At 28.4% G+C, this 18,335-nt stretch overlaps 1 protein-coding gene and 1 long non-coding RNA gene across 2 annotated transcripts in view; one reads left to right on the top strand and one right to left on the bottom strand.

The window, feature by feature from the left end:
• LOC142320943 (uncharacterized) overlaps positions 1–18,335 on the top strand; it is a 382,023-nt gene that overhangs the window by 335,169 nt on the left and 28,519 nt on the right. Inside the window, exon 4 of the long non-coding RNA XR_012755520.1 lies at positions 6,761–6,957. This is a non-coding gene — a long non-coding RNA (uncharacterized LOC142320943). The remainder of the gene's footprint in view (positions 1–6,760; positions 6,958–18,335) is intronic.
• LOC142320942 (zwei Ig domain protein zig-8-like) overlaps positions 1–18,335 on the bottom strand; it is a 761,401-nt gene that overhangs the window by 312,386 nt on the left and 430,680 nt on the right. The gene's annotated exons all lie outside the window — the stretch shown is intronic.

An 18,335-nucleotide genomic window follows, 5' to 3' on the forward strand; every position in this document is an offset into this window, starting at 1 on the left:
ACATAAATTTCTTTAAAAAATGTTTATGGTCCTTAATTTAATGTTAATTAATAATTAGTTCTTGATAATCTGCATGGTGTCTTCACCAGCAAATAAATGTCAACTTAGGTTAAGTACGCTGCATGAAGTGATAATTTATTACCTATAGTGAAATAATTTTGTATCAAATTACATTTTTTCTTTGTTTTATTAATAATGTTTAAATTTTAGCAGCTACATACTGTTTAAAGTAAATAATGTTAAATTTAATTCTTTAATGTCAATTAATAATGTAATTAATGTTAATATTGTTGTTTATTTATTGTTAATGTTGCTAATAATGTTTTAATTCTGTTTAGCGTATACTGTAAGGTAAATAAAGAGTAGTACTGCGTAATTCTCATTACTTATCCAGTTATTATATATTTATTTTATTACTGTCCACTTCAGTTAGATTTTTTTTTAATATTATTTACTTTTTGTTTTAGTATTTAGAAAATATTAAAATATCACGAAAATAGGGGTACAGGCGCCAATCCAAGATGGTGGTGTTAGGCCATGTTGGATTTGTGACGTAACCCACCAGGTTGGTCTAATGGTGAACGCGTCTTCACAAATCAGCTGATTTGGAAGTCGAGAGTTCCAGCGTTCAAGTCCTAGTAAAGCCAGTTATTTTTATACGGATTTGAATACTATATCGTGGATACCGGTATTCTTTGGTGGTTGGGTTTCAATTAACCACACATCTCGGGAATGATAGAACTGAGAATGTACAAGACAACACTTCATTTACACTCATACATATCATCCTCATTCATCCTCTGAAGAATTATCTAAACGGAAGTTACCGGAAGCTAATAAGGAAAAAAAAGAAAGAAAAGAATTTGTGACGTAGTGGCGCCCGTAGCTCCAGTGTTGCAAACCTGATTTTATATTTTGTATTAAATATTAATTATTTAAGTAATATTTTAATAAATGAATAATATTTAAAGTGAAAAAAAATGTGGATTGGGTAGGTTTGGAACCGGCTACAGTTATTAACGAACCGATGTTTTGACTGACCGCTTAAATCGTTCAGCTTCAGCGGCTGCCCGAAAGAACAGGTGAAATTTGTTCTACATAGGTCGCAAATAATTTTATATTTTTGTGAATACTTATAACCGTCACTGCCGCAGTCGCCGCTGTCGTCATGTTTCAACGTCACACTAGTCTGTGTGTAAGTGTGCGTGCGAGTGAGCGCGCGCGTGTGTGGAATCGCTTCAAAAATTCTCGTAGGTGTTTTGGCACACCTACCTCCTCGAAACTGTTCGAACTTGTCGATGCTCATCTTTAAACTGATTAAAGTAAAATGCTACTTCTATGTATTCACCTTCTTCCCGGACAGGCATGGCTTTTTCATACGCTACGAAATTCCAAATCCATAACCCAGGCATAAGTGTCAAGCTTATGTGGCGATATCAAGGAAAAAAAAAATATATATATACATATATTCCGACAAGAAAATATTTGTTACATATGTAATCATGTTGGCCTTCCTATTTTTTACATTTTAAATTGGATGAATCTATTTGAGTGAAATTTTTTCGTAATTTTTGCTTTAATTATAATTAATTTTACGTTAGCCATTTCAGAACGTTTAATTTAATTTAATTTAGTTTAGTAATTAGATTGACTGTTTAATTTAGATAGACTGTTTAATTTAGATTGGTAATGTAATATATATTTTTATAAATATTTTTTATAATCTAATATAAATTAGCATAAATAAGACTGATGAGTATTTCTAGCTGATAGAGCATGTTAACTTATCCAATATCCCATTTGTCTTCTCTCATCCGAAACGAGGTGGTCTGGTTTAGGAGAGAAGCCGGTTATACAATCTGCTTACATGCGGTTAATTAGCTGTTTGTTAAATCCCTTCTGTTTATAATTGATTACGATGCTCTGTGTATTATAAAACACGTTCGATTTCCGTTGTGGATATTACATTTTAATAATTGAAGTGTTGCATACTAAAGAAATAGGCTTTACTTCAGCCGTAAATTTAGATCACTTAAACTTTAAGTTTAGTCTATACTTAGGATTGACAAATGTTAACCTAAAAAAACATATAGCGTAAGTATATGTAGAAAAACTTTTAAATTAATTATATACGAGGAGTAGGATAATATACGTTTATTTTCTTATATAAAAATAAATAATAAAGGAAATTTTTTTTTCCAAAAAAATAATCGATTATACTTTTAAAAGTAACTACATTATTACCAAGTTAACACTTCATGGGAAAAATGTTTATTAAATATTTCTAAACCACCAGTTTACTTAACAGTGATATGCACAAGTGCAGAGAGTTGCAAGCGTATATTACAGTTGTTCATGTTGTTACTGTATTTTAATATTACTAATAAATGTAACAAATTTTTATTAATATTACTATTTGCTTTCAGTAAGGATCCGCTAATTCTGCATTACTTAATTTTAGGATTTTCAATTATTAAATTTATTAATTCTTTAATTATTTTATCACTTACCTCAAATAGTTTTTTGTATCTCTTTTATAGTCGTTAAGACACAAATAACGTTAGGTCCGCAAATAAATGAAAACCATATATCTACACCGAATACAGAAATATTAATACTAAATATTTAGAAATTAATAATAATAATTACATAATAATAATACTAATTATGTAGAAATTCTATGGAATGTAGAAATATTAATATTAATTTGAGGAAAAAGTGGCTTGTTTACTTCATCAACTTCAATCGCAAACTAGTAGTTCACATTCTCTCTGCGTATGAATTTAAGTTGGTTGCTCTGTAAATTGGTATGATCACAGGATTGTCAAGTCCAAATATAATATTAATTTAATAATCCATTAGAATTGCGTAGTAAAAGAAGTATTCAAAACAACATAAGTATTGTAACTAAAATTGTTTTACTTTAACAGCAGTATTATGACAAGTCATTTCAATATTTTGAATTACTGCTCTCCATTTTTTCTTTGTAACGCCAATCTCTTAGTCTAAACACACATCTACAACATATATCACCTCTTTTTATAAATTTTGATCTTTGTCTTTCATTTATATTTTGCAATCTTTGTTTTCAAAACGCATTCAGTAACCGTGAATGTCTTAATAAATGCCTCCCAAGCATTTTTTTTCCTTTAACGAGACCTTATATCAAATTTCCCTCTTTTCCAGTTAGTTTTTAAAACCTCTTCATTGTGTCCTCTAACCACCCACATTTTAGCATTCCTCTATATTACTACATTACAAAACCTCATTGTTTTTTCTTTGACGTCTCCATTGTTGATGTTTCGCTTCCATAATCCGCCACTCTCAAATAAATATTTTTAATAAAAAAATCCGCCTACATCTCTTACATTAGGTACCATTCCTTAATATTTTCAGTTCCTTATTATACTTCCTCTCTAATATTTGTACATACATTGACCCTGATATGTTTTACTTAAACATTTTTGTTTCTTCTTTAGAAATGAATCCATCATACTCATGTAAGCTGTTTGTTGAATTTTAATAGATCTTACAAATTTAATTTTCTAAATAAGGTAAAGCTTTTACTTGTATAACGAGGAATAAAATTGAACGACATTAATTATTTTTGCTTAAAAAGGGAATTAAAAATTTAAAAAAAACAAACAAGGAAAATTGTTTTTTTTAATAGGCTTAATATTTTTTTCAGTATTTCTCTATTAATGAAACAGTTTTTTAGCTGTTAATAACATTTATTTGCTCATTGGTTGATAATTTATTCTACCATCAATAATGTTTTGAACTTATAAATTAAATTTAACTTCCGTTTGAATTAAAATAAAAAAAAAGTTTTGCATTTATAAATAATGTGAATAGAATAGTGCTAATTATTAGAATAATTTTATTAACATAAATATTATTAAATTCATTAAAACAAAATTTGTACTTTCTAATAACTGTCATAAGAGTTTGGTTAAATAACTTTTATTTTCATTCAGAAATGTTATAATCAAAAATAAATAATAATAAGAATAATAAACATAAAAATGTTACATGTCTATCTTCATCAAACTTTCAGTTATATATTTTGTTATATACATATAAATTTATTACGTCTCTATATAAATTTTATCTTTCTGTTGTAGTACAACTTTTGAGCCGCTAATTCATTCTTAATGATCTCGTAATTTAATATTGTTTAACTTGTAACCCAAACTTAGGCTATAAAACATTTCAAAAATGTGTCTTCGAAACACCAACTCTACATAGTCAAACAAAGATTTATTGCCCATTTTCTCTCTGAAATGTTTTTTTTTTTTTTTTAAATTAATAAATTAATTTAATGAGTGATGAAAAAAATTAACTCTATTTTTTTTTTAAAGAGTTGTTGCCTCAAAAATCTAAAGATTTTTTTTTTTTATTTTCATTTTTTTTTATTTTCACTTTTTCATTTTTTTTTTTTATTAATTTCATTTTAATTTCATACAGAAAAAATTAAGTATTGCCATTATACTACTGAACCATAGCTATTGAAAAAATAAAAAATAAATGTATACATATATATAAAGGCGAAGCAGAAAACGTCATTTTGTCTGATGGCTGGTGAATATGCTAGTTAGTCGTAGGTGCTTCAAAATTTACTACATGATGAACCTTTTATTTTACAATGTTTCAGGTCATATTAAAACCTGAACATCAATTTACTGTCATTAACAGAATTGGTAGAATTATTTTGTAGGTCACTAAATAGAATTCTTTTCTTTCTTTATACAAAATAAATACAACTTAATATCAGCTTTTCTTCCCGTTCTTTCGTTATGGCCACGTTAGGACCACACAACAATTTCATTTCCTTCTCCTTTGTTGTTTCTATATTTTCCAGTAATCTTTCATCTTTCGCTATGCGATTTTTTTCCTTTCCTAAGATCACTTTTATTTTTTTTTACTTTTTCATAATAGCATTTCTATTCAGTTAATTATTTCTTCAATATTTTATCATTCTTTAATAAATTTGTTTTAAATTACGTTTCTTATTAATCTTCAGTAATATTAATTTCGTTAATTTAGCTTCATATTTATTTTAGTCAATTTCATTATTATTCTTATAAAGGGAAATATTGCCTATAATACCTATATGTAATGGAAAATTATTGATTTTTTTTTTTTTGATAGTACGAGTATAATGCTGAGTAGTATTAAAATTAACAGATATAAATATATGGTTACATAGATATAAATAATTATATTGATTTCATTTGAATATAATTAAATGATCAGATAGTGTTATATCAAATTTTATGACGAACAAAATAGGTATTTGGACGGACAACTGTTTTGGGCAGAATAAAAATATGTCGGTTATCATGTGTTATTTTTGGATTCTAAGTAAATACAGTCAGGTTAAAGTAATTAATCATAAATTTATATTGCGAGGACATACACAAATGGAAGTAGACACAATCAATGTTCTGGTTGAACGCTAAGCAAAAACACTTCCACAGTTAACTATATTAGCACCTCATGATGGGCAAAATGTTATTAGCCAAATGTCCACAAAATTCACTGTACACAACATGGAATTACCAGACTACAAAACTTAAAGTCTTTGTACAGTGAAGGAGATTCTCCTATGGTGTACAGAAAAACGGATGTGAATAAGGAAAAACTTAAACCGTCACAGTGTATTCATCTCCAAGCGACAAAAAAAAATATGGGCTATCTTTATTACAAAATTTCTTCAGAAAATGATTTTAAAGAAGTAGATTTAAAGAGAAATACTCTAAAATCTTTTGAATTTCCACCAACTCTGAAAGTAAGTGCTAAAGAATCATTATTTCTTCAGAAAAATACAATGACTTTTTATCGCTGTTGAAGATTTTACCCACGGAATGTCATCTCTTCTACAAAAGTATGAGACACACGAAGAGTACTGCAGACTATCCAGGAGATGAAGAAGACTGAAATTTTTTGTTTTACTACTTTGTATTACTTTTTTATATTTTTTAAAACCTTATATTACAATGTTATTTATATTTTTAAACTTTATTCCGCAAAAATTTTGTTGTGTAATAAAAAAATGGAATCACACCTAAAACTATTTTATGTAATTATAAACTGAACTTTAATTTGCTAAGAGGACATAATTATTTCATAATAATTTTCTATTCATTTGTTATCATAGAGGTAAAACGCACTAAGTCAAGTAATTAAGCAATATTTTTAAAGATTAAAAATCTAAAATATGTATGTTAGATGTGTAAACTGTATGCACTATACCACAAAAAAGTTTACAAAAAGTGTTGATAAAGGTGCAAAATTTAAGAAAACATGTAAAAGAATCCTTCTACTGGTTCTCCTGAAAAACTTTACATTTGTGACGTACTGCCTTTTACCTCGATACACAGATATATTTTATTATAAGCTTCATAATAATGAGAAAATTGGATAAGTTTTCAGAATAACTTTTTGATTGTATTGATTTACAAGTGATATGATAAAAAATTAACAAGTTCACTTTTTTGGAGCTCGTGACTGTTATTAGTTGTGCACTACGTCTTACTATGTTTTAAGCCGTCAAAATGTTTTCTGAAAAATAGCCATTTATATTCTTTAGTTAAACGTTACACAGTTTTGTTTTGTCGATTATAAATTTAAAATGAAAAAGAATGTATAAAAGAAATATTAAGATGCAAGTGAAAATTCTGTTAATCTAAGATGAATCAGATTTGAATAAGGTGTCATATTTGCTTATTCTAATAGTAGTCTATTCTGTTTATTCTAGTAACATGTTTACCGTATGTTCAACCGCTGAGAGAATCACTGGCTTAATTGGACAGTTGTAAATATGGAGGTGGAAAAAAGGACGGATATTTTAGTTCTTGACCATGAAAATACGAATCATATTAAGTTATTTAACTCTTTCACTATTCACGTGGAAGCCGCAAGAGAGCCAGGATAGCAGTTTCACAATTAAAACCGGTAATCGAGTTTTTATATTTAACACATTTTTTTTATTTTTTGTTAATATGTTTTATTATCATTATTTTTATTTTTTAAATAGAATTTTTATTTACAGAAATATAAGTCCTCGTGTAGTCGAGTATACTATTTGAACTGTACGTAAAAGTTCGTGATTTTGGAAGTAAAATACGTAAAACTCTGTTTACATTTCAATTTAATTCCAGGAATATAGATGTTTTATTTATTTCGGAAATATTTGGGTAAAGGTAATGTATCTGTATTTTTTCAACGAAATAATTTAAAAAACAACCTTTTAATTTGAATTTCATAAAATACCAAAATTTTCATCTTATGATCAATATTTTCTGATTTTTTTCATCTTTTAATTGTGATTTTTCTCTTTTTTCCGATATGTATTTTTTATGTTGCTGAAATATTTCTTAGTAGAAATGTATAACTTTATTTTACATTTATTCTGACGTTATCATTATGTTTAACGCAAGCATTTACAACTCAAATACAGTGAGTATAGTTTTTTTACAGTGTTATCAGATATCAACAATTTTTTTTATCCTTGTCCTACGATTGTTGGAGCGCGCTAATGAAATTTTTCGACTGTGCGAAGAAAGTGATGCTGTTTCCAGGATGTACTGGAGGAAAATTGAACAAAACGTAAAATATTTTAAAACGTAATAAATAAAACCATTATTCTTATGTAGAAACTTACACAGCATTGTGTGAAACGTGAACAAATTATCTACATTATTTCTATCATGTTTATGTGATTTGAAATAATAAATAATGAGGTTTTAATTAACGAAGTAGGCATTTGTTATCTTATTTTACTATTTTAAATGCTAAAGTAATGTACCTGAAAATGAATAAATATTTGATCAGTCAGTAACAACGTACAGAACATAAATAAATTTCAAAATAAAAATAAGTGTTTCAGGGGTGTGACCCCCTTATGAGTGTAGTCTCAGAAAGGAAACCGTTTGTTTTTTCCATCTAAATTGTAGTTTTTTTCGCATTTTTTTATTAATGATTTGACTATTTTTACCTTATTAAATGTTATTTCATTCCGTATTATAAAAGTATATTACGTATACTGAAGGATACAATTAATATAACAATTTTAATATATTGTTTCATAATATAATGTCACTTTTGAAACAAATTAATTTATTTATTAGGAAGTTAGAAATCAAACAACATATATTCATTTATTAACAAACTTAATAAATAACTGGATAATTTTGGAACTCTTTTTCCTATTTCAGACTGTTTCTTAAAAGTTTTATTTTTTTCATCTTACATGCATATGTAAGATAATGATATCCAATGTCTTTTTTTTTGTCTTCAGTCATTTGACTGGTTTGATGCAGCTCTCCAAGATTCCCTATCTAGTGCTAGTCGTTTCATTTCAGTATACCCTCTACATCCTACATCCCTAACAATTTGTTTTACATATTCCAAACGTGGCCTGCCTACACAATTTTTCCCTTCTACGTGTCCTTCCAATATTAAAGCGACTATTCCAGGATGCCTTAGTATGTATAATATGTATAATATGTATGTATAATAGTAGTATAAGTCTCTTCTTTTTATCCAATGTGTTATCCTGTTTAAAAATTGGATTTATAAATAAAATTTTGTTTTTCATATATACAACTGGTATTACGTATAATATATAGCTTGCTACACATCTTATTATTATGCTTGTTTGACTGTAATAAAACTAACTTTACTGTTTCAGTCAATTCGTTATTTTGCAAAGTTCACATTTATTATATAAGTCTCTCTTCCACATTTCTTACTCTTAAAATAATTTTCTTCGCCATATTCCTCATTTTGCTTTTTAACTGTAGTGTAAATCGAGACTACATTAATACATAGTTTTAGTTGATTTACTTTTTTCTGTAAAAAAAAATTAAATTAAATTTTTATTTTCTTAACAATTGCAGAATGCAAGAGAGGGAAAATGTTTTAAAAAGTCAACCACTTTGGTGTTTTGCATTTGTTAACAGTTTTAAATTCAAAACATTTTTTGAAAATATTCCTGACTTATGATAGGAGCTTATGGAAGTCTTAGGGAAGTAATATTATTATTACATTTTTTTTTGCTCTTACTTTACTTTTCAGTGGTCGGGATGTACGTAGTCCAGAGGATACCATTCAAAAGATGCGTTATGTACTGAATGGCTTTGATAGGAAGCATAAGTAGTACCTTATCTGTGACGAAGTCAAACCCAGGCCTTCTGTGAGTTTTGTCCTTTCCTGATCACTTGTAAAACCAGCTGAAGAAAACGGCTTAATATCTAGAATCCAAGGTATCGGGCTGCTCAAGATTCTAAGATTTCTTCCTCACAAGGATCACACATACTAAGCGGTTGAAAGATCTCTCAAGTAAGTTGCAAAGAATTCAGTTTTTTCTCCCTCACTCCAAGCCTAGGATCCATTCGAAGCCTTCATAGAAGAAAGCAAGGGTCGATGGATTTTCGTGGCTCTTCATGAAGAGTAACAATCTTTACGTGAAGGTAGTTTCACTCCCAAGGTAATTTCTGAGTGACTCATTTTTAGCATATTTAAGGAATCCATTCTGTCTGTAGGCAGCCGTGTTCTAGAATGTTCTATCTTCAGGCCTCCTGTAATATTACAGTCGTCTCCTAAGTAAGCCTCCTCTTTGCAGAAATAAGCTCTATTACCTCTCTTGAGTAGCCCATTCATCCTTCTCATTTCCAATCTCAGGTGTTGAGCACCAGGTTGCTTCTTGCAGAAATGAAGTTAAGATTCGTGTTGCTGTTTCAGTGGAAACTGACTATTTATTTTTCTTCAGCCCAGCTGCGACATAAATCCCAGTTACTCTTGTTGTTTTGCAGATGGGCGAAATCTTCCTTCTTGCTACCACTTTACTGACTGTGAACAGAGTGTTCAGACATCGTATCGTTGCTATCGTCAACTTTGGTATACAACGTTAAAACCTCCGGACTTATTGGATATAAAATTTCAATAAGTCCGGCATCTTAGTTAGATCCGAAAGCCAGCAGGTAGGTTACAGTCCAGATATTACGTTAGGGTGCATGATGAAATACATCATTGTAAAGCCCTGCCTCTCGTTGTTACAAGCTAGAGCCCCAGAGTAGATGTTTGGCGTTCCAGTCACCGCCCACCAAAAATCGTTAACCTAGTATAGGGAAAAACTCATAGGAAATCGTAATCACGTGACGAGGAGGATAGTTTTCTGCAAATAACCTAAGGGTCCATAATATAATAATCTAAGTGGTTAAACATAAAAAATAATTTTATTTAAGAAACGCAAACGTGAGATAAGCTATAAAACAGAAATTTATATCAATAAAAAATAAAGATTAATTTAATAATTTTCAATTTCTAATGAGTTGTCTTAAACATCTAGTGAGATTTAACGTCACAAATATAATAAACAAAATTTCAAAAAATTGTACAAAATTAAGTTATTTAGATACTGTTTATACGTAAACTACAAAAAAATCTGAATCGATACATTTGTACAAGACACAAATTGAGTAAACTTGTCGAAAAATTGCTCTCTTCCTAAAACATCACTTTGTTTTTGTTTTAAATGTCAGTTTTATATTTTATTTTATACAATATATTTGTATACAATATTTTTTTTTTTTAAATCTTTTAAATCAGTATGTTTTTCAGTATGGTTTTAAAAAACATGACAGTATTACAATTACTGAAAGATAAAGTCCATTCTTTTAACAAATGAATGATGATAGTTTTCTCGTTATTTCCCTACAGAATGAGTTTAAAAAAACAAATAACGAACATAAATTGTATCCAGTATACGCATTGAGTTATTATGGGATAAAAATTGTTTTTTTTATATATTTTTTTTTTACTTTATAGGTTTAAAACTTACTTGTAGAGTTTTAAAATCTGCTAAAAATTATATTTGAAAACACTTCAGACGACCTTTACAGAAAATTAAATTCTAGACTATCAAATTTAAAAAATATCAACATGTTTACTTCAAAAATTACTCGGACAAACAATGTATTCGATACATTGTTTTTTTTTTATTTTAATTTCTACCATAATCTAAAAGTTAATATTTACCATTAACCTATCCGATCTTTAAACTAACCTAAGACCATTCTTATAATGATAGATTTCATCAAATTCATAGTTTTATTCCTGTAAAACCTACGTAGACATACAGGTTTTATTTCTATTAAAATTTTATTTGAATGATATGTAATGTAAAGGCAATAACTTGTAAAAAGTAATTATATATTTGACGTTTTAAAAATTTCAAATGAAAATTGCTGCTTCATTATTTCATGTTATAAATCATGTCGTCGTTAGTGATAAGTATAGACCTGAAAAATTTAATAATAAAATATTTTCAAAATTCCATGTAAAAAAAACTTTACACATTCTTTAAAAAAAAAAATTTATGTATTTAATATGTTTGCAAGTAGTTACATATTTATTTATGCCTTCGTTTTATGTTTTACAGTATGCTGATTAAAACAAAAAAATGTAGTATTTATAACAAAATTGTTTTACGTAAGCTTGTATCAGTATTTATGTAGGTACAAATGAATAAAATAAACTATATTTAGCCTAATGACAGATTGAAAATTCGGAATGATCAAACGGATAACAGTAGATTTGGTTATAGCTATCGTTATAGCCTCAAATAAAAAAATTTATCTTTGCAATGCCGACCGTTTTGAAACCCGCATTCTTCAAATCATTCAAAGTTTCAGGTCCTGTACTGACCAAATTGTTCTGAAAAAATTGCAATACACTGATTGTTTTTATAAACTGAATAGGCGTTAATTCTTATTTATCATTATTAATCTCACAAGCATGAGTTTAATGAACACAAAGAAGTCCAGAGAGCAGAGTTCCCTGACAAGACGAGAAGGGTGAGTGAAGCAAGCCTAAACCGGCGGCCCCACCGGCTAGTTAAAAAATACGTTTTTAATTTTAATATAAATAAAAAGTCTTGGAAACTTCCTTTTTATAAAATTTTTAAGGTCTTCTATTTATGTTTTCAGAAAAGAAATAAGATTTAGTAAATATAAGAATAACGTTATTAAATAAATACTTTATGCAGTTTAAACGTAAACATATATCATTACATTAATATTATACGTGAAGTCTGAGATGAATTCTATGAGATGGATCGTGAATTCTATGAAGCATACAGAGAAATATGGAAACAATACAAACAGATTCATCTACGTAATAGTGTTGTTAATTTATTGCTTTAATGTAATAATATTGTCACATTACTGTTTCCCTTTAGAATCTGCTACTGCGTATGAACTGCTTTGCTTTTAAGCAAACGCAATACAAGTTTATTAACTGTGCTGTCGCCTATCTAAATACGTGCTTTACATCTACAATTATATATCTTTGTATGTACATATACGCAGTCAAGAAGTAATCGATATGAAAACCAAATAAGTTATTTATAATGCAAATAGGAATATAAATTATTCCGATATTCCTTTATTAATCTGCTTTTAATTTTTTTCATAAAACTTCAAATATTTTTTGTTTATGCCCACTTTAGATCACCAGAATAGATTTTCTAATGAAAATTGAATATATTTTAAATTGGACAGACATTATCATGTTATTTATTGAAAACTGTAAAAGAAAATTAAAAAAGACTTACCAGTTTCATTAGACAATAACATGAAGCTCTGCGCGGTACCGCTCATGTAGAAAAATGAAACGCTATTTAATCTTTACCGTTTAAAAATGTCCAATTATTTTTTTTTTACGTTTATTCTTATTTTTTATAGTCCGGTGATCTCAATGGAGAGTGATAGCATTTCGACCTTTCATCCGGATATCCCCTGTTTGAATTCCAGTAGACATTGCATTTTTCATACGCTAAAAATTTCCAGTTCATATTCCCACGCGTAAGCTTCTTTCTTAGGATTCTGTGGTAAATTAATTCTTTAGTCTAAAATATATATGAAGTACGTGAAAGAATAGTTTAGAATTTTATTATATTGTACTGAAATAAAAGTTTATTAAAATAAAGATGTAACACATATTTTAATGAGCAAGATCTGCTCATTCTGAAACCATCTTACTATTTACTAATTTGTTTATTTACAAAATTTTCTGTTTTGTTTTCAATAATATTTAAAGAATTTTAGAAGTTATTTTATAACAAATTTTATTTTATTTAAAAAAAATTATAATAATTCAATTTCTTTCGTTAATTTCCTTATTACATTTAAGGAAATTAAGAGCAGTATATTAAATTTTAAGTCATGAGTTTGGTTTTATATCCCAAATCTCCTTCCAAATAGACAAGATGGTAAATTTTCTTGCCACTGCCGTAGAGTGGAAGCAATACGCAAACAGAATGCTCTTTGACTTCAGTCACGACTTTGAGCGGTAGTTTACAAACAATCTAACTCTCCAGTCGTTTCTCTTTGATAGATATTTACCAGTTTCACAAGGTAGCTCAACTTAGCTACCATCCACAAATTTTTTGACACATTCAAAATTTCTCTTTATATTTTTATATCGCTTACACTTGGTATACGCAGGCCTCTTACGCTGTTATTTTAACTTCTTACCGCCCACATGTTAATACTTTAAGTTTGGAAAATTACCTTTTTAATCACCTAGCAATGGTAATAAACAAGAGCACACAGATTAATAAAGAGCTTAAAAGTTAATACAAAATTAACAATTTGGAATAATTAAGTTATAACAGTACGATGAACATTCAACAGTGGGCGCAAGCGGTTCTACTACTACATATTTTTTTCCTGTTTAACCTCCGGAATCACCGTCATGTATTACTTCAGATTATGAATGAGGATAATATGTATGAGGGTAAGTGAAGTGTAGTTTTGTACACGTCTCAGGTCGACCATTTCTGAGATTTGTGGTTAGTTTTAAACCCAACCACCAAAGAACACCGGTATCCACAATCTAGTATTCAAATCCGTATTAAAAAAGTTCAACTTTTTAACTCTCGACTTTGAAATCAGCTGATTTGCGATAACGCGTTCACCACTAGACTAACCTGGTGGGTTTCTACTCCTTGATCTGAGATCCTAAAATCTTACCCTACAACAAAAATTCATGTTAAACGATAGGTTTTAACATGAATTTAAAATTTAAAATTTGAATTTAAATGGATACCTTTAAAACCTATTTGGGTGTACAGTAGCCAAATCATTGTAATTTAAAACTCCCTGAGTTGTACCCTGATGTACCCTAAATACAACAGTTTCAAATGAAAATATTTAAACAAGTTACAAATTCATCCGTCTATGCAAGAATTACAGTATTGTACTCAGATTTAGTACTTCTTTTTAAACACTCTTTTTAACGTTAAATTCTAGTTTTAACTTGAATTAAATCGTTATAATAATTACCTAATTTTTGACCTAGATTCACTTGAACAATCAAGCAATTATGTATGACGAATCGATGTTTGAGTATATAAAATCAAGTAGCATGTCAGATTAAAATATATCTTCATTTATTGATATCGCTTTAATAACTATTGACGTATATCAGTCGGCAGTGGTCGCCTCAAACAATTATAAATCAATTTTACTTGAACACGATCAGATTTATTTGTATTTTATTAATTAAGATATGAACGAATTCTAATAAAAGCACAACAAAAATGATTAATTATAAAATTGCCTGCAAGCTGTAAAAAAATGTAGTTCTAAACAATAAGCGAAACGTAATTATAAAAAAAATTAAACATAAGAAAAAAATATACATGGTTTTAAAAAAAAATCGTTATTACGAAAACTATAACTATTCGTCAATGCTAAAAAACTACACTTCATACGCTGGTTTTTTTAATTATTTTCTGTCTTTCGGAAATAAATTTTTTTGAACTCTTGTTTTTGAAAAAAATTGTTTTTTTGCCATTATGCAATGCATTTTATACATTTTGTGCTTTCTTGTTCAGTTTAAGAACTTTCCAAACGATCCTCGTTAGTATTGATCAGAAGGAGTTCTCCGTGAAAACTTGAGTTAATTCAAGAGATTAAATTAAGAAAATTAAATTAATTTTTGCTACACACATGTGTACACATATCCAATGATACTAGTATCTCTTAAAAGTAAATATTTTAATTAGATTTTTTTTTTTGGCAAGCTATATAAAATATTTATCTAATATTAGGCTACTTTTTATGATTCTAAGAATAATTAATTTTTTTTTTTTTTTTAATTACACTTTTTCTCTTAAAAGTTTTTCCCATATAGATTAAAGATTTGCAAGTCATCCTTTCGAATTGGATACACTCGTAGCTGTCTCTTTTATAGGGCTGAGTTTTACCAATTTTTGTTAATTTTGATATGCTATTATACAAGAGTAATTAAATTTTATTTAAATTAAATACGCAAAGAAAATTATTATGTATCTCAATTAGGTTTTTTAAAATTGTTCGTGAAGCTGTTTTTAGCGACGAAATTAAAATAGGTCATGAAACTAACCGATGGTTTAATAGTCTACTTGAAAGAAATATAAAAAAAATAGTATATTTGGTTTATTTAGGCCTTTTTCCCATAACAATTTTTTCGTTATTTAACTAAATTATTTAGTAGTAATGCAATTAGGTGATAGGATGTAACAAGTAATTTCTCGCGATATTTCTTTAAATAGACTGAAATTACATTTGATTATATAATTAAAGTATCGCAATACAAATTTAAACTCAAAAAAGTAGTTACGTTGAATTTGTATTGTTCAGTAATAAATATAATAAAATAGTTTGCATATAAAAGCAACTCTTTGAATACCATATATATTGTGTGTTTCTATACAATCCAAATTGTACCTTACAAAGCTGACAGTCACCTTTTTTATACATTGAACTTGGTGGATAATATTTTTTTTTTTTGAATGATGTAAATAAAATAAACTTATTAGAATTATAAAATAGAAATGTTCAAAGAGTTATATGTACGGTTACAGTTTTCTAATCCGATCTTTTTCAATATTTATAAAAGTGTTAAGAAGCTATTAAATATTTTATTAATTTCGTTCTAAAAATATTTCTTCGCCGTATTTTATTTATTTTTTATTTTTTAAATTTATTCCTAACGTATGCTGCAATCTGTTCAATTAGGGATTGGTTAATACCACGGCCATGCCGGTCTCGGTCCGGTCCCAAGGGGAAGGGGGATGAAAAAAAATATACCACGACCATGTCTTATGATTTCATTTTTTGCATAGATTTTGAAGATGTATATGAAATTATAACAGATTATCTTATATTGAAATAAAAATGAAACTGTGTAGAAGAAAAATGATTGCATGAAAGATTATATTTGACAGAATGTGTTTTGATTTCATTTTTTGCATTGAGTTGAAGATGAAATTGTCCATAGTGTTCCATGTAGACAAGTCATACTTGCACCTAAATAATTATTTTTTGTAAAAAAAAAGAAGGATCGCTATTTTGAAAAAAAATCAGGAAAAGTTTTATTTTGAAAAAGCGTGTGGATGTATGCGTCAACAGCTTTAAATAGAAATATGAAATAAATCATGAAAAATATATTAAAGTATATGTTATGTATGCCTGTACATAAGACTCAAAAATCTCGAAACTGCTACATCAATTTCATTGAAATTTAGATATTCATGTTGAAATTAGATATAAATTGGTTAAGGGGTTCGCGAGTTGTTCATGACTGATCAGGAACAGTTGATCTCGCTCGGACTACTGAAGTCTGAATATTTTTAGAGTAGTTAGCTGTAGGACGCTGATGCGCTCCAGTAAAAAAAAAATCTGATTTGAACACCACGTAAATATTTCATTAATATCTTGTTTTTTTTTTCATTTCTTGCTAATTGTTATTATTGAATTATTATGTATTATAATTTTTTTATAGAATCAAGTTTTTATAGTTATTAATAAATCAATCTATTTAAATTAAAAAAAAAGAGATGAAGTCTGTTCGAACCGATGTTCCTTCCCCTTGTGAGATCAAATATTTCGTTAATTCAAATTTTATTTGGCTATAACTCTGGAACCAATGAAAATAGTTACCACTTGATATATCGTTGAAAATCTCACAATGAGGGCTTATTAGTGCAGTTAAGAAAAAGTCCAAAATCCACATTTGTTGGATTTGAGCTTTTTCAATCAAAAGGGAAGGTGCACAACTAGATGTTACAACAGTCCTAAATCCAAAATTTCAACATCCTACGGCGGCTAATCGTTTTTGAGTTATGCGAGATACGTTCGTACTTACAGACGTCACGCCGAAACTAGTTAAAATGGATTCAGGAATGGTCAAAATGGATAATTCACTTGAAATCTGAAAACCGAGATTTTTCGCTATCATAATATTTCCTTTACTTCGTACAGGGAAGTAACAAGAATGCTAGTCGAAAAACTGTTTTGTGGATAAGATTGCATTTTCATTCAGGATTCCTAAACATCATCATTCAAAATCACATCATTCTTATTTATGAATTCATGATTGAATACATTATGAATTCATCATTTATAAAGACATTCAAAGGATCGCATCTTGCTGGGAAATTATGCTTTCCAAATTTTGTTTTGGAAACAGAAAGTTCTCCAATATCTGCATCTATACTTTGCCAATAATAGTCTTTTAATGGAAAAAAACGGGCCAAACATGTAGTGTGGTATGCGTGATACCACACCAAACATTCGCTTTTGAATAGTTGCGGCCAAATTCTAAAGATTCAAGTGGATTTTCTTAGCCAAATTTTCCACGATTAATTCGAATCAGCATTCGCTGAACATGAAATATTCTTTCATCAGAGAATAAAATGCACTGCATGTAGTTTTTATAAGCAGAAATTAAATCTAACACGGTCGTTACAAATTCAACTCACTGTAGCTATCGGTATTTTTTATTTTCATGGATTAGCTTGAGTTTATAAGCACCCAAGTGTCAATCGCTTGCGAACATCATGTTGATAGTGATTTAAGGAATATTTAGTTGACGAATAACATTACGAAGTTAACGTTTTAGAGATTGTTGGAAAGGCATAGAATTCTTTCTGTGTTTTTGGTTCGTGTTTTAGATTTACCTGGTGAGTAACCTTTCAAAACGCTTTCGGTTTCCAAAAAACTGTTCACCTCTTATTTATGCTTTAGTTACTAGGAGAATTCTACGGTAGATTTGCGTACAATTTCTTTCTAGAACAGTCACTAATTCTGTTTCTGTAACCCAGTAGGTGCACTGTGCTTTTTCTTGTGAAAACGCAATGTTGCGGATACCCTGGTTCATAAAAAATTGGCCAGTACTACAGACAAGCAGCTGCTATCTGGTAGAGAATAAGCAGAATAAAATTAGTTTTTGTCGCATCAAGAAAAAACATAAAACACTATTTACTGCTGCAAAATAAAAAT

This window comes from Lycorma delicatula, chromosome 3 (genome assembly GCF_047948215.1).
Source record: "Lycorma delicatula isolate Av1 chromosome 3, ASM4794821v1, whole genome shotgun sequence".
NCBI classification, from domain to species: domain Eukaryota; kingdom Metazoa; phylum Arthropoda; class Insecta; order Hemiptera; family Fulgoridae; genus Lycorma; species Lycorma delicatula.